At 41.9% G+C, this 15,670-nt stretch overlaps 2 long non-coding RNA genes across 2 annotated transcripts; both read right to left on the bottom strand.

Annotated features, from left to right (window-relative positions):
• Positions 1–5,315: 5,315 nt before the first annotated feature.
• LOC111270294 (uncharacterized) lies at positions 5,316–7,305 on the bottom strand. Its single transcript, XR_002686245.2, has 3 exons — positions 7,047–7,305; positions 6,661–6,860; positions 5,316–6,528 (listed from the first exon to the last, which is right to left on the bottom strand). It is a non-coding gene; the product is annotated as an uncharacterized LOC111270294 (long non-coding RNA).
• A 1,375-nt stretch (positions 7,306–8,680) lies between these two features.
• On the bottom strand, positions 8,681–15,284 carry LOC111270295 (uncharacterized). The gene is made up of 2 exons (XR_002686246.2): positions 15,168–15,284; positions 8,681–9,695 (listed from the first exon to the last, which is right to left on the bottom strand). It is a non-coding gene; the product is annotated as an uncharacterized LOC111270295 (long non-coding RNA).
• Between the last annotated feature and the right edge of the window lie 386 nt (positions 15,285–15,670).

Here is a 15,670-nt window from a genome sequence, read left to right as displayed (position 1 = left end):
TTGCAAAAATCCGACTGGACGGGTCGAATGAAACGCCAAATTTATAGATGGGCTCGTTGCTGATCGTCAAACCAGCGACGAACGACGCAGTGTTGAACGTCCGTCAAGCACCACTGCACTGGTGGAGTCATATGAAAAACATACTGGTAAAAAAAAAACATAATAACTAAGCAGTCTTTATGAACTGTCTCACTCCTATTGACCCCTTTTGAAAAAAGTGTTCTTTGTCCCACAGATTGGATTTAAGGGAAGAGAGAAAATAGCATTGAGTATCAGGTACCGGCTGAGCATAGCCACTAGCCTCGAAAGTTTTTTGTGTATATTTTTCACGTAATTTGTTGTTCTATCATATTATATTGCGTAAAAGCGTTGCGTTTCGAGCGCCGCACACTATGTAACGGCCCGCTTAGTGGCTACACAGCCGGAACTGAGTAACTTGTTTTTCTAAAGCGGCCTTGGTAGTTCTCGCGGAGAAAAGCATACCAGACAAAGCTCTTACATAGGCACTCCTCGTGGAAGGGGGTAAGTGCCTACGTAAGGGTAGAGAAAAACGGGGGGTTTTTCGCAATTAACCGTAAAGCTATGTCCAAGCTGCGATCATGTCAGCTGACTTCTTTTCATAGCTATTTAGAAATAGTTTCAGTAGAGCATCATCGGCGACCGCAACCAAGGTTCTAGAAATTACTCGTTCAGAAGGTATATGCATGGGAGAGGTAAATTAGGGGCACTGTAGCCACTGCTTATGTGGTTTCAGCTGAAAAACATCTTTGGCTTGCTAAAACTTCAGTCTGGCTTCGATTCATCTGGCCTGGTACGCATTGCGGCCCACAAGCAGCAGCAATCGCAATGGTACCAAACGCTTAATAGACGTTGCCTTCAAGTTTGCTAGAAACGCCAAAGAAGGCTACGTGAGGCAAACGTCAATCCCGATATTGCTCGTCCGACCCTAGTGAACTGCTGACCATTAACCCTATCCTTCTGACAACAACAATGCTTAAATGACCACTAACACGCTTTTGACTTCATAACAACGACTACAACACATTGACGTCGCTAAACGGAAAAAGTGTTCCCTTTGCCGTCTACTCTTTCAGCAAATTCACCCGCCGTATCAGTAATCGCGGTAAGCAGCATGGTTGGACAAGCATGACAATGCCACCGCTCGTTAAACACGAACCAGTAATGTAGTTGCATTCAGTTTCCCTCTGTAGGCTCCCCCCGGTAGCGTTGCGAATTTATCTTTTGCGCGCAGATAAAGGCGCTGAGATAGATGTACAGTCGCTGTTCTTTTTCCACTGGCATGATGAAACTTGACTTTTCTTCATCCATTTTACCTATTTATTTCTTTTGTCTATCGGACTTGTACTATTGATGTTACCCATTGACGAACTACATGTGACGAAGGGCGCCTATCATAGTCCCCTTACTGAGGCAGCCATTATCAATAGTTGTTACCTCAACAGTAAATCACAAAGTGATAAAATCATTTTTCTGCTTTTGATAAAAGGCAAAGCAGTGAAAGATGATAAGATTTGGTAGGATAGGATAGGATAGGATAGAGGTGGTTACGAAAGGACGTTACTGAATAAAACCACGATTTGTCATGAGCTATTAACCTGTTTTGACAGCAGCTCCTAGCTCAGCTCAGCGTCCGTCTCTAGGCGTGAGGAGCTGCCGGTGAGCACTGACTCACAGAGACCGAGGGCTGACTCCGAAGTTGGACGGTCTGCCCCCTTCAGAGAATGCCTCTGCGTGCTTCACTGCTAGATGATTCCGCTACAGCCATTGCTGTTGCTACCGCTTCCCTTAGCGTATTGTTGTTGTGGCTGGAGTCACTGTCTGCTGTTGTTTGTTCGCGGACTTTTTTGTGGACGTTTGTGGAGTCCCCTCAGTCAGTGGCCATCCACTTAGCCGCCGGCCAGCAGTGTAGGTAGTGAGTCAATGGCATTTATGTCTACGGTAACCGGCAGCACTCCGTCCTTTTAGCATTTCGGCCTGTTTATGTGCCATTTTAGGCGAGCGGCTGAGTCGGCCGAAAGGAGCATTGCTTAGGCGAAGCCGCCTTGAAGTTTCGGGACATACTCCACAGAAAATGGCGAAAAGCAAGACGAAGGTGACACGTAATTGAAATGGATACGCGTGCACACCACAACGTCTCCGCTCACTCGGAGTTCCCCTTTCTCTCCCTTCGTCGTTCTCGCTTTTTCGCCTTTTCGCCAACGTTTTCTTTCTTGCTTTATCTCTCCCAGTTAGTCCTTAGTTAGGGGCCTCTTCGGGGCCGGCTGGCCGGCCAGCGGCACTCCAATAACGCCTGTAGACGTAGCCATCGTCGTCGGACGAGGCATACATCAGAGAGGTCAACAACCTCTGAGCTGTTGGACATAGTTAACGAAGCGATCTGTTCTATTGCCGCCGCTGCCGCTGCTGTAACGCTCAACAATCGCAGACCAGCATAGAGTCACCTGTCTCACAGTCAACTGACTATTATGACTATTGCTCGTCCTATTCGGCCTGTGGAATAGAATCTGGTTTCGGAGAGGAAGAGACGGCCCGTAGACCTTCGCAGTTATTCGGGCCTTTCTAATACCAATTACAAAGCAGAAATTAGAATTATATGGACACATTTGGATCCAAAAAAAAACACAGCAAATGTACCATTTCCATAAGAAATTCATGCTGCCTTTGGTTCGTATCAACGCACTCCAAGGCACGAATATCATGACACTTACATTGCTAATGGTACACTAGCGATGCGGCTAGATTATACTGAATGAAGGGTCATCTGATTAGATTGGGTTACTGCCCAGTCAGAGGTAACAGTTTTTTTCTTATAGATGTTGACCACAGTCTAAAGGTTCGCGGGCAGAGCAAGTCTCTTGAGCTTGAAAAAGCCAATGCTTCCTAGCGACCCCATGAGCTTCTAACCGTTGAAAAAAGATTAAAATGGAATACGTCGTTTTTAGTGCCTTAAAGCTGATTGACCCATCGCCTGGGCGCTGAAAATGTAAACAATTCCGAAAAAATGACCAGCTGTGAATTTCGGGTTGCCGATGCAATTCCTAGCAGCGATCGGTCTCTATTTAAACGGATGCGTCACAATTTGTCTTCGACGGACATTTTCGTGAGAGCATCTTAGCCACGGAAAGCTGCCCAAAACTGAATTCAATGTCAAAAACAATATTATGGATTACTTTGTAATGTACGATCAATTTCCCCACCGGGCTCGTATGGTAAGACAAATTCGGCTTGTCGATTGTGAGTAGAGATATTGACTTGATCATTTTCAAGTGGCTAGACATTTCGTATACGCGTAATTTAAGGATTCTGGAAAGTGAGTTTGGAGATTTTAATAAATTGGTACCAATATCAAGATAAATTGTAAAGCTGGCCGGTCAACCCATGGGGAAACGTTTTCATCGCTGCGAAAAGTTTTCCTGGGTTGCAACCGAGCCTATCTAAGAGGAAATGGACGGATGAGCTACGCTCGAATGTATTTCATCTGTAAGGTTCTGCTTGTCTTTTGGGAAGGCTTTTAGCTGTAAGTACTAGCGGTACCATTAGTCATTTGCAGATCCGAAACTTTGTGGATGGGCGAATCGTCTCTTTGGCGAAATCCAACTCCGCGTCCATCACGAATCATCGCAAACATGCATTAAAACTAATATCAGGATCTATGTTTTCAAAAATAGGCCTTTGTCCTTATGCTAAAAAAAGCTGCTAATCATTCGAAGAATCTGTTGGACTTTTTTTTTGCTGGAACTGCAAAAGGAAATAAAAAAGTAAAAAGACAAATGTAAATTTTCCGAACGTTTGTGTTCGCACTCGAAAAATTATCTCCCTTTTACGTTCGTTGCCCTATCCATAAAATAATTATTTTACGTAAAATTATGTTAATTAACACAAATGTATTACAGTAAATACTACTAATATCAGATTCGAACGCACCCAGGTTAGGTCGATTCAATAAAACTATCACATGTCTTTTTCTGCCTTCTTAACTGTACACTTCTGTCTGACAAAACAGGGCCAAAATCTAATCCGCAATTATCTACAGCGACTTGCCTTCCCGATGTCCAGTCCCGCCGTAGACGACATATTGTAATTGCAATCGATCCCTGTTAATGTACGCCTGACGTTAGCTTTGCTAGTAATTGTTTTAAGAAAGGGTTGCGTTTTACCAGGGGATTACACGTACGGAGTGCAGGCACCTAGCCATCATTGAAATCGTCTTATAATTCTAACCGTAATCTGATCCAGTAGGTCCTGTACCATCACTTCTCGACCATAATGTTAACGTGAGGCAGTTTTAAAGGGGCATATTCTTGTTGGTCTTCCGATTACAGACTAACAGATACTGTGTTTAAGCTGAACGCAGTGCATTATTTCATTTGTACGTTTCCGGTATGAAATATTGCGTATTCACGCGACAGATTAATGAAAGCTTGAAAAAAAGAAGAATTTGTGATCTTCCGAAATACTGGCTTAACTAAGAATCTAAAGAGTGTGTGATAGGAATCCGATTAGGCCTATCACAGGATCTTGGACTTCCCAGTTGCTGGAACTATCCAACAGGTATCATTTAAGCTTTAGCTTTAGGGTGTCGCTATGGTAGGAAGAACTTGCACTTGAAGTTCTCATTTGACGGGATGTGAAAGTAGGATGCTGAATTGAGCCGTTTCGAGAATTTGACATTTCGCATATACTCTCGTAAAATCAGTGTCAGGCTAAACCTAATATAGTTCAGATTGTCTCTGCTACGCGACAGAATGGCTGTCTTATGAACGTTTAATTGCCTTTCTATAGTGTGTACATATATATATATATATATATATATATATATATATATATATATAGTGTGTATATAGTGTGCAAAAGTATTGCCCCACGATTGAGCTAAACAGTAATAATAATAATGTCATTATTAGGCTCTATGCCGGAGAGAAAGTACAGCTGAACAGAGGAAGGCGTTAGAACACTCATGCAAAATTAAGCCAGACATTTTTGATACAAGTATTCGCTCTTTGAAGCAGTAAATCAACACACAAACAATATGAACAGATTACCATTTAAGTGAACTGGGGGGGGGGATGATAATGGCCTGGGGATCTTGTTTGATTTTGGTCAATAACATTTTTGGTAACTTAGGGCGAAACTATCTTGATAGGTTAACCTTTTTCACGGTGCAAAAAAATCTAAATTCTAAAAAAACATGCTCAATATAAAGAATAATCGAATAAGTGAAAGTACTTGAGCTGTCTTATAACGGAAAAAATGTATCGCTTCTTGAATAAATCGTATTAGATATTTAGCCAAAAGATAGTTTTATTGCCATTACACACATAGAATTGCTTAACCAGATTTTATCTAGGTACGCACACGAGTTCAGGCACCGTCAACGAAATGAGTAGAGCATCAATCAGAGACGCGGGTTTCGGGTATCGAAAGTTTCGAGAAGCAGCTCTGGCACCACGCGTCACAGCCACAGACTCTTTTATTTTCCTTCCCATTTTGGCTCTGATACACGCACACTTCAAATAGCTCAGCCATACGATAGCAGGACAAAATAAGCACTGACGCCAGAAAAAAGATATCATCGATTTCTGCAATGGTTACTGCTTACTAGGTAATAGTTAAGGCGCGATCTCCTCATTTCGCCGGGCGATGCAGCCTGTCACTTGGCCGTGGCTCGACAGCAATGAACATGCGGGTCCTAGACTAATTACTACTGTACAATGACGGAAATGGCTAATGCAGTTTGAACAAGACTTAAGGCTACTACTTCCTAATCACTTGCGTCATTTGCACGAAAGGCAAAAGGGGGATGCGGGGCAATAATGCCGCCACAGCGGGGCTCGTAACAGCCCTTCAGTTAGCAGCTAGTTTCGTCCGCAGCCCGCAGAAATAAGCAATACTGTTCTATCGAGAAGGGCAATAATGATGCCCCGCCCAATACTAAGTCAGCCCCAGACCCTCGTCTGTGCTGACGCAGCTGAACAGACGTAGACATATATCATCAGTGGACTCTACCTGGTGACAGAAAGTCGAGTGCGCGCAAATTTGAAGTGTTTTTTTTGCCCTTTTGCCGCCTAAGGTAGTAACGAGAAAAAGATCCGCTACATAATTTTCAGTATCTAGCTATACCTATAAATATATGTATGTGTGATCAAGTTCGTACGGTGACTCGGTCTCAGTGACAACATCTTGGGTTGGAACAGCAAAACTTCTTCACTTCGACTCCACAATGCGAAACATAACTTGGCAGTTTGCATTCTTTATACGCTTTATTACGCTCTATGCAGTAACACTATTAGAATAAACACGTTATTTTTTTAGCGAGTCGACTTGAAGTCTGATATAGAAGAAGAGATAGTTTGATCCCATAGGGCTAATGAAACTGTTCAGGAAAAAATTCTTGAAATTATCCACGTCTTGGCTGGTAAAGTATGTTCACCTAGATTTTGCCTTTCGTCTTTGGGCCTATAGCAGCATAATACAGCAGGTACCTTGATGTTTGTACTAGCGGTTTGTCTGCAAAATATCACAAGTCAGGTTGCATCGTGGACGTTAGAGACGAATGTGGCAGTTGATTTCCACGTTAGCCTTTCCATCAGCTGCACGTTCAAGCAGATCGAGTTTACCTACTCGATGTCGGATTCTTACCTATCGGTCTAGAGCGCTGGGATGCCGCAATGGAAGCGTTTATCTTGATTAACTGGACGCGGACCGCGATATAATTCTTCCCTGAGTCCTGCTTCGGTAAAGCGTGTTTCACATATTCGGTCAAGCGAGAAATATATACAAACGACCAGGAAACGACGGCGACACGATGTCTCTGCAGGTGGGGTCATCCGTTGCCATCACTGTTAACATCACACCAGCAACATGATGCGTAATGGGGTAAAAAGGAGCTCTGCTAAAATCCGATCAGATCGTGTTCTTCTCGAACAGCTAACAGTATAGCTTTTAAGCGTAACACAGTCAAGCTGATTAGTAACCGGTTCCAAGCAAAATACAAATACTACCCCAACTTACATACAATCACATACCGGTGCAAGCTGACTAAAGGTGGACGAAGGTGCTTGCCGAATGTCTCTTGATGTAGCTAAACGATCCTGGGTGAGACGCGAAATTTAATCGAGCTCACTGCTTCTCCAGTCCGAATCAACGTCGACTGATCCGTCCCAACTCGACGGCACCTTGACGGTCCATGAATGCTGTAACTATCAGTTCTGCTGGCCGGTCGCTAAGCTCAGCAGTGTACTCCTTGTTTAACAAGCCCAAGCTACGATCGATAGATTAATTCATTTGTCCAAAGGTTTTTTGGTAAATTTGGGCGTTATTTCTCGTCCACCGCTTGTCAGTGGACTTTGGCTATAGCGGACGGCAACGACCTGCTGAATTCACTTGCCTTTAGACAGCTCTTTTTCATCGATTAAGATGCTATACCAATAGAATGAGCGTGTTATAGATACGCAAAGTTTTCCTGCTCAAGCCGTGATAGTCAGGTGGAGTTAAATAGATAGACACATTGGCATAGCGTGTTGAACGTCGGGGTAATAGCGACGATTTCATCTGTCGTCCCATAGTTGAGCCCTACCGAATAGCACAGTCGAGAGGCAATCATTCTCGACCTTGAATACAGTACGGCTTGTAGCGTAGCAGCCAATGATAATGTTAAACGCAGGTGACCATTTTTTATCAGACGCGCTACGTCTAATTACTGTGGTGTACAAAAAAGTTATTGCTATCACTATGAACTATTGTGTTGGCTTGAGATCCGCTCGAATATGCCGTGTATCATAAAGTGGCTCCATTATAGATAATAGATATCTCCTTTGTGGAACAAGGAGTAGTTGGAGCACATCAACCATAAATTTTATGCCTGAAAACTTCACCGACGCCTAGAACTTCAAGCCAAACCCCTACTTCGATTAAAAAAAAAAAGACTCTCTTCAGCCATTACATTAAACCAACGTGTATTGTATAGGCCGTATATTGTAAAAAAAAAAACGCTTATGTTTTCAAAGCGAGGTGTCAAAAATTCACTAGAAATCCCTAGTGGATTGCCCTCTAATATGTTTTGCGGGCTTGAATAAGCGTAGACAATACACGGCAATGAACGAAAGCCCAGTCGAGGCGCACTTTAAAATGCTGCAAACGATTGAGTGCCGGTAAAGAAGTACGGGGTTCGATACAACGAACGTTTCTGGTTTTTACACTCTATCATAAACATATTAAAAATATAACAAACACACAATTATTTTACTTCTTCAACGTATAACTTACGAAGCTGCTCATTTAACCGATGACGCAATACTCACAACAATGTGTATTCCAAGTATACAATTAAAGTTTGCCTCGTATGGTAATTTTTTGGCTAAGAAATTTTCAAAGAATCCATTGTGTAGTTTTTGATCGCTTAATGGCAACAGATATCAGACGAATGCTATATAGAAGTCGCCGAAAGGAGCCACATTAATGAAATTAGTATAAATAACACTGTTAAAAAGCACAGAGGCATTGCAAAAATTGATTGCGCAATTTTATTTCGACAGGGTTCTGTGAAGTGAGTGTGGACCTTTCATCCATGTATCTATTCCCTATGACCTGTTCCTCCGGTTGTCTATATGCCTACTATTATATAATATAACACTAAGGGATTCACAAAACACATTCAGAAACCCAAAAACACTTCTTGTTTATTGTTTATCGCAACATGAATGTATTGCTTTAATGTTTATCTTCTACTATCGATAAAAACTGAACGGTAATTATCCGTTAGTGAAATGAAACAGCGAACCCAAGCTCTATCTGTAATAGTAAATTATTCCGTCTGGGTCACAGGATGGCTGGCTGGCTGGCTGGCTGGCTGGCTTTATTCCAGCCGCGCCCTACGCTTCTCCAATGGCTTATGCTGCTTCAGGCATGTATCGTACGCCATCAACATTGGTCTATTGGACCTATATCTACCAGGACCAGCCTATGGCAACGTAGAACCGGCCCTAGGACAATTTTGTTCATATACTTATGGCATTAGTAGAAGCGTCTGTTTGAGCGATTTGAGAGATTTGATGTTCATGTGTAGAGACCCCCCATAACACTTTTAACTAGATCATTCTAGCGATATTAATATTTCTATGAATTCTCACCTAGCTTGTTTGTGTATATGGCATATCGAATAGATCCATCACTTTTTGCAGGTGCCTACTACTATACGTGCTATCACTTATATTTTTGGTTTAGATTATATAAAAAAAAGTTAATTATTTTTATCTTTTGTACAGAAGATATAAATCAAGAAGAGCAACTAAATGCTAGAAAAAACATTATTGGCCTATGGCGTTTAATCTTATGCGGAATTCGATCCGCTGTCCCTTGTCGTGGTTGGTTCTTTTAGTGGCGACCAGCTAGCTGGAACATCAATTCTGTCATTTTTAATTTCTCCTTTGAAATATAATGCCTTCCTTAAATTCACTTGGTTAGGCACAGCTAATCCTGCCTAATATATGTTGCACCGAAATGGACTGTAGGTAGTACTGATCCTGCGTTCGAAGGCGAAACATTGAAAGCGTTGGCTGGAACTGACGTTACTGTGACAAAGTTTACGCTCCTGCCCCGCGAGACCGTCGTACTGGGTCAACCGACGCTCCCATGCGCCCCTTTCCTCATACACTCGGTAGTAGTCGGGAAAGGTACTATGGACAACAGACATTAAAAAGACGCGCTCAATTATATAAAAGTATTATAGCGATACGATCTATCCTATTGAATGTATGGTACCGGTGCCGCCTGGCATATTTACTAGGAGTTGATTTGGCCTAGAAAGGAAAGAGGCGACGGACAAGATGGGACACCTTCCGAACATGCTGCTGCACTGTATATTTTAGTATGGTAAAAAAAGGCTCTAAGACAAATGACGGCAAGAGATGACGGGGAAAAAATTCTCTACTTTATGCTGCTTTATTAGAAGTAAAAATCATAGGGGTAAAGACGAAAAAACTCTCTGTCGATATATGCTGCGATTCACTGTGCCTAAACCGAAATACGTAAAGATTTACACGTTTCGCCCATTGGGGCCGATGCTAACTACTAAACGTAGACCCTTGGAAATATGCGGTTCCAGTGCGCAATATCGGTGGCTTGAGCTGTGGCGCTTTCGAGGCAATTGCATATCATCGTTAGAAAACTCCACGATACGTTGCTGCTACAAAAGAATTTGATAAATATGCAATGGGACACCCGGGTTGAGGTTTCTAATGCCAAACCCAGATCATAGTTTGTATTTTTATCACTTCGCTACACCTAAGTAACGTAAGTACATATTTAGAAAATAACAGAGGTCGTCGCAAAACGCTTTTACTGCTTATAGCTATCACCCAATCGCATTATAAAGTAATGTGAAAACTATGTTGCTGAATTGAGCAGACTTTAAACTAGAGCGGAGAGTAAGCGTGTATTCATATAACAATAGTAAAAATAATAATTTTTATTTTACAGAGTAATTATGGCGACGTAAGGCGTGCGTGTATTAGTCCTATAGGTAGATCGTTTGTATCGTATCTGTGATATTGTTGCATATTTATGATATTTAAAAATTGTTTTATATAGCAAAGAAAAGCCTGCACGAGACAAGATGAAACGACTTAAATAGTCACGTGTTTTTAGTCAATGGGACCTGTCCTGTACTAACTTGTAGAAGTGTGTTGCTTCTGCTAAGTTAAAGGAAGACATCATAAGTATTTGCGGGTTCGCGGTAACCGCCCGCCCGCCCGCCTGCCCGCCCGCCCGCTCGCTTGCCTTATAACGGCTATAGTAACAATAAAAAAGAACGATTTTTTCTGCGACGTAGTTCTGTGCAAGCCGCTCGTTTAACATATGCGGCAAAAAGTTCCAGCTCCCCGGAAGGTATATATCTGAAAGAAGTAGCGATGGGATTTAAAATTTTAGGGCGGAAAGCTGTTCGAGTCCAAAAATTAACCTCTGACCGCTCAAAGTAATTTCCTCCTCGTCTTCTTTTTTCTCTTTTAAATGTAACAATTTTTGTTTCAGTGAAATAGTGCCCAAGCAGCTGCTGCTAAAGCTGCCGTAGTTACAACTGGGGTGTTTGTGAGGTGTGCGAAAAAGCTTGACAAACTTATTTATATTTCACATGGAAAAACACGAAGATAATCAACCAAAAAATTGATATGTCCCGGGGCTTTACTGAGATGTAAGTTCTCGCTCGGAGTTCATTACGGCCTGCTTGTTACCGTGCTTAGAATCCGTCTATGTACTCTTATATCACAGACGTGTTAATTGTTGAGAAAAACCGACTGTTCGCCCAGGATGCGCAGCTATATTAGACTTTCGATAGCTATCAACGAATTACGTAAGTTCTATATGTATCTAAGCGATGTACATAGTGCCTGTAAATGTAAGCATAAATGTTTCGTACACTTACAAGAGTAATAAAGAGCTATATATGCAGTCAAGATGCACAGCTACGAGGTTCGGCGTAATCGTTCAGTTAGTCAATGTTCTTCAACGGAATGATTCAAGTCCGAAAATAGTGTGTGGGCTCACACTGGCGACCCCGTCTTGCCTTGGTTCAAAAAAAAATCTGTTAGATAAAGAGATATTGTGACTATAAAGATACCCAAACGCATACGATATACACGGGACGAGTAAATTATAATAAACGGAGCTAAACCATAGAGTTAACGGCTAAAGAGAAAGTAGCTGCAGTCGTCCTCCGCGCCACAGTTACTCCCACAAAGAAGGCCCATCACGCCAAAAGCCTGTTTATCTTGGTTTAAGTTCGATATTTTATCCAAATACCCGCTTATTAGTGGCCTCTGCTTGAACTGGTCTCAACCAATCTACACAATTATCCTGCGGCTCCATTGGTCTTTGATAGCTGAATTGGAATAATAGTTATCACCATTATTTCTACCACTGTTAACATTGGTTAAGACAGCTGCATTACAAAAGGGCATAAAGATTTATTGCTTAGTAAGTTTAATAAGAATGTACTCAAACACTAGCTTCAAAAGCTCATCGTTCGTTGCCCTCACATTCAATGCTGAAATGAGTTTGCTCCCCTCGTCTTTTCGTCGTTAGTAGCTTTACGCTGTAGACGAAGTAGAAAGTAGTCGAGGAATAAAGAAAAACAAGTTTGACTTGGTCAGTGGTTTAATCAAGGCTAAAGAGTATGGCGGTTTACCTCTAATATAACGAGATGTATGTTCGGTTCATTAATAAGGTTAAACAAACGGGTGCCTCTTACAGCCGATAAGACAATGCCGCGAGAGACGCGGAAAAGTTCCTCATTCAGAGAATAGCGTACCATAGAATACAGAAACGAAAAAGAAACGTTTGGGAAAAAAGATTCAAAGACCAATGTAAAGATTATTTGAGAAATCAACACTGAAAACCCGTGTCACTTAACTGCGCAACCGAAACAGAAACTCATAGCAAATATCCCATCTAGCATTGCGAGACGCCAGTTCTATTAGGAGCTATTAATAAAGCGTTAATTAAGTTAGATATCATATTGTCGGCGCGACAGAAAACAACATTTTCTCTTAAATAAAAAAAATTCGTGAAAACCCTACAAGATTAGATTGAATATTTGAAGCATACGTTATTGAACGTTATTTGAAGCATAGAGATCAACGAGAAAAATCAATGAAACGGTGTAGAGGAGCAACAAGGTAAGATTGATCGTAATCGTTCCCGTTTAGAGTCTACAAGGTTTGCTAGCTTTGTCATTCGCGAGGGGTACCGCGGACATGTTAGATATACTTCGAATCTACATTGACACATATGGGCTGTCAAGTCGTTTTCGACTTCAGCTGCTCCAACTAGCGCTTAAACAGTAATCGATCAACACATTCGGTAGATATCCCATCAAGGCTAAAAAATAGACGAGCAATGGGCTGACCGTGTTACTGACAAAAACGTCTATCGTTGCGGTTAGCTATGAATTAATTCAATAAAAAAAAAAAAACACGTAAAACACGTTGAAGAAAAACGGCGAACAGAATTTAAGGTTCGATTATGGACAACTCGACGGAAGGAAAAACGTGCAGTTACAACGTCAGCCGACGAGGGAGCCGCTAACCGATATTGTCACTAACAGTCGATCAACGACTGCCAGGGCTTCGCATCGATACCACAGCATCAGAAGCTGACAGAAGAGCTTCAGCAGAAACGGCTTTTCCAACAACTGTAGCAGCGGCGGGGATAGCTGTGCTAGGAGAAGAGTCAGCAAATGTTTATTTGCAAAATTGGAGAATAGCAAGTCTACAATACTTAACCCTGTTCCGATTCAGAGAAGCGGGGTTAGATCGTAGTTTGGCCACTGTTCGATTAGCCAGCCATCCTTGTACACGCCGGAGCGAGGCGTGAACCCCCGGTTGCATGAGACTTAGGGCACCACTTCGACACCATCGATCGTTAACGACCAACGCATCTGCTAGCGGCCGGTAGTGTGAAGGCTGCGAAGTAGCGGTGCCAGTCTATCGAGTGTCCCATCATACCCACGAATCGAAAACGAGCACTTTCACTAATGGCGAAAACCCATTTTCATAATTTGATAGTTCATGTAGCAGTAATGAAAGTAGCATCGATAGTAATAATAGCCATAGGACGAACAAACAGAAAAAAGAAAATGGGTTGCAAAGGTGTGAAAAGATTTTATTCTATGTTTTTTGTCTCTTTGTTGCGTAAGAACATCGGTGCATAGCTGAAACGCCGGCAGCAACGGAGAATTCATGACCACAGCCGTCCTTCTTATTTCAACACGTTTATTTATGCAAGAATGGCATCCTTCCATAGCATTCGCTGCACGTAAACAGCACTACCTATTTACGCTTGTCGGCCTTTACTGTGCGACTGTTGTGCCGTGTAAAGATAGTAAAATAAGCATAAAATTGAACTTGCATGTACTTCGTCATTGCCATATACGCTTGTTTGAATATTTGTACTAAAAGTCAATGTATCGCAATATAAAGTGACAATATAACCATGGGAAAAGCTATACAGATACGGTCCTCCATACTCGACATAGATGCATCATAGGGAGAATATTATAATGCAGAAGCTATTGAAGTTGTGACCAATGGTTTCTAACAAAAACTCTAATTTAATTGGATCTTTTTACCTACTCGAAAAAACACATGCCAAGATGTCTGCACTAGCACGGAAGTGATGAAATGTAATTTTTCGTCTGCACGTAGACGAAGACGAAGAGAGATAGATAACTACGAAAATGAGTCCAGAACTCGTAAAAGGTGTCCTTCATATAATCGGCTTATTTGTGTTTGGCTCCTATCTGAACGTTATATCATAGAACCGAATGGGGTTTTTTTATTTTTGCTTTTTTCTACGAAGGTGCAGCGCACGGCTTCATCACGGTGAAGCTATGAGAGCTGAAAGGTGATGCAAGAAGCTTTCAGGGAATGGGTTTTTCAAGCCTTTCTGGCGTCAGGTTCTGTGAATCGAAACAGAACAGCGTTTGACAGTGTGCAGAGCTTGCATTGTCGCTGCTACATATGTGCAGAAGTAAGTTGCTTTTAGATATGGCGGAAATTAAACTGTGTATAAATAAACTATGCGACACACACCGGACGAAATGTATTCAATTCCGACCAGCCGATTGAGCGGGTAACTTACGATGGAGTTTTGATAGAGGTTCATTAATCTCCCTACTCATTTATGCGAATAAATAATTTTAATATTGTAAATTATTAGAGTCCTGCTCACTAAAAAAATCAGATCAGATCTCAGAATAGCTAAGAAAATGTCAAAAGTTAGCATACGCACACATTGTTGGGTAAACCGCTAAATTTTTTTGAAGCTCTTTCTTCTTATAACACACATACGTTGTTTTCTTTACGAAATTACAAATCTTAGTTGTTACCGTACCGATTGCCTAACCCAGTAACCCTTTCAACCCAAAAGAATTTTATACTTTCTTTACGTAGAATCCAGCATCAGAACCCGTTCAGATTCACTCCTCAGTGTTAGACGTTCAGCCACCTATCGGTCGAACCGTATTATTCTTTGTACTTCATTCGCGACCTTGCTACTAACCATTACATCTGGGATTTGGAAACCATCAATATCAATGAAACACTGCCTATGGCTACACAATTCAATGTGGGTAAAGATGCAAAACTACTTACCTGTCCGGGCGCGACGGCCGGTCTGCGGAGACTTTCACTCTTTGCATAAGAGCATCTGGCCATTAATCGTATCCAGTATAAGGAGTTTATTATTATATGGCAGCATTCCCTTTCTATGCTTTGGCCTGTTTACTTAATGATGACAAAGTCACTAACGCCACGAAGCTGGTGACATATTGAACGCATCAGCTGTCTGAAACATTCGATGTTAGCGTCGACGTCGTAGCGAGACGTTAGCCATTTTTTTTTTATTACCCGACCGCCCACGCCAGACTAAGCACGTCTGCTGCCGTGCTGTCTGTTGTATCTGATAAAACGCGGCCTTATCAGGAATAACGGGAATTCTGTCATCGACAGGGTTATTAGTAGCAGTTAACTATGCTTTGTATGAAACTGTGCCGAAAATGTTTTGCGCTATTTGAAGTTACTAGTCCAGCTTGCGGTAAACATTCCGTTAGCTCAAAGGACTCGTGTTCATATAACTAACTATTCTTCTTCTATAG

This window comes from Varroa jacobsoni, unplaced genomic scaffold, assembly GCF_002532875.2.
Source record: "Varroa jacobsoni isolate VJ856 unplaced genomic scaffold, vjacob_1.0 scaffold_1461, whole genome shotgun sequence".
NCBI lineage: Eukaryota > Metazoa > Arthropoda > Arachnida > Mesostigmata > Varroidae > Varroa > Varroa jacobsoni.
Note: the sequence above shows the minus strand (reverse complement) of the source record. Positions and strands in the feature narration are given on the sequence as shown.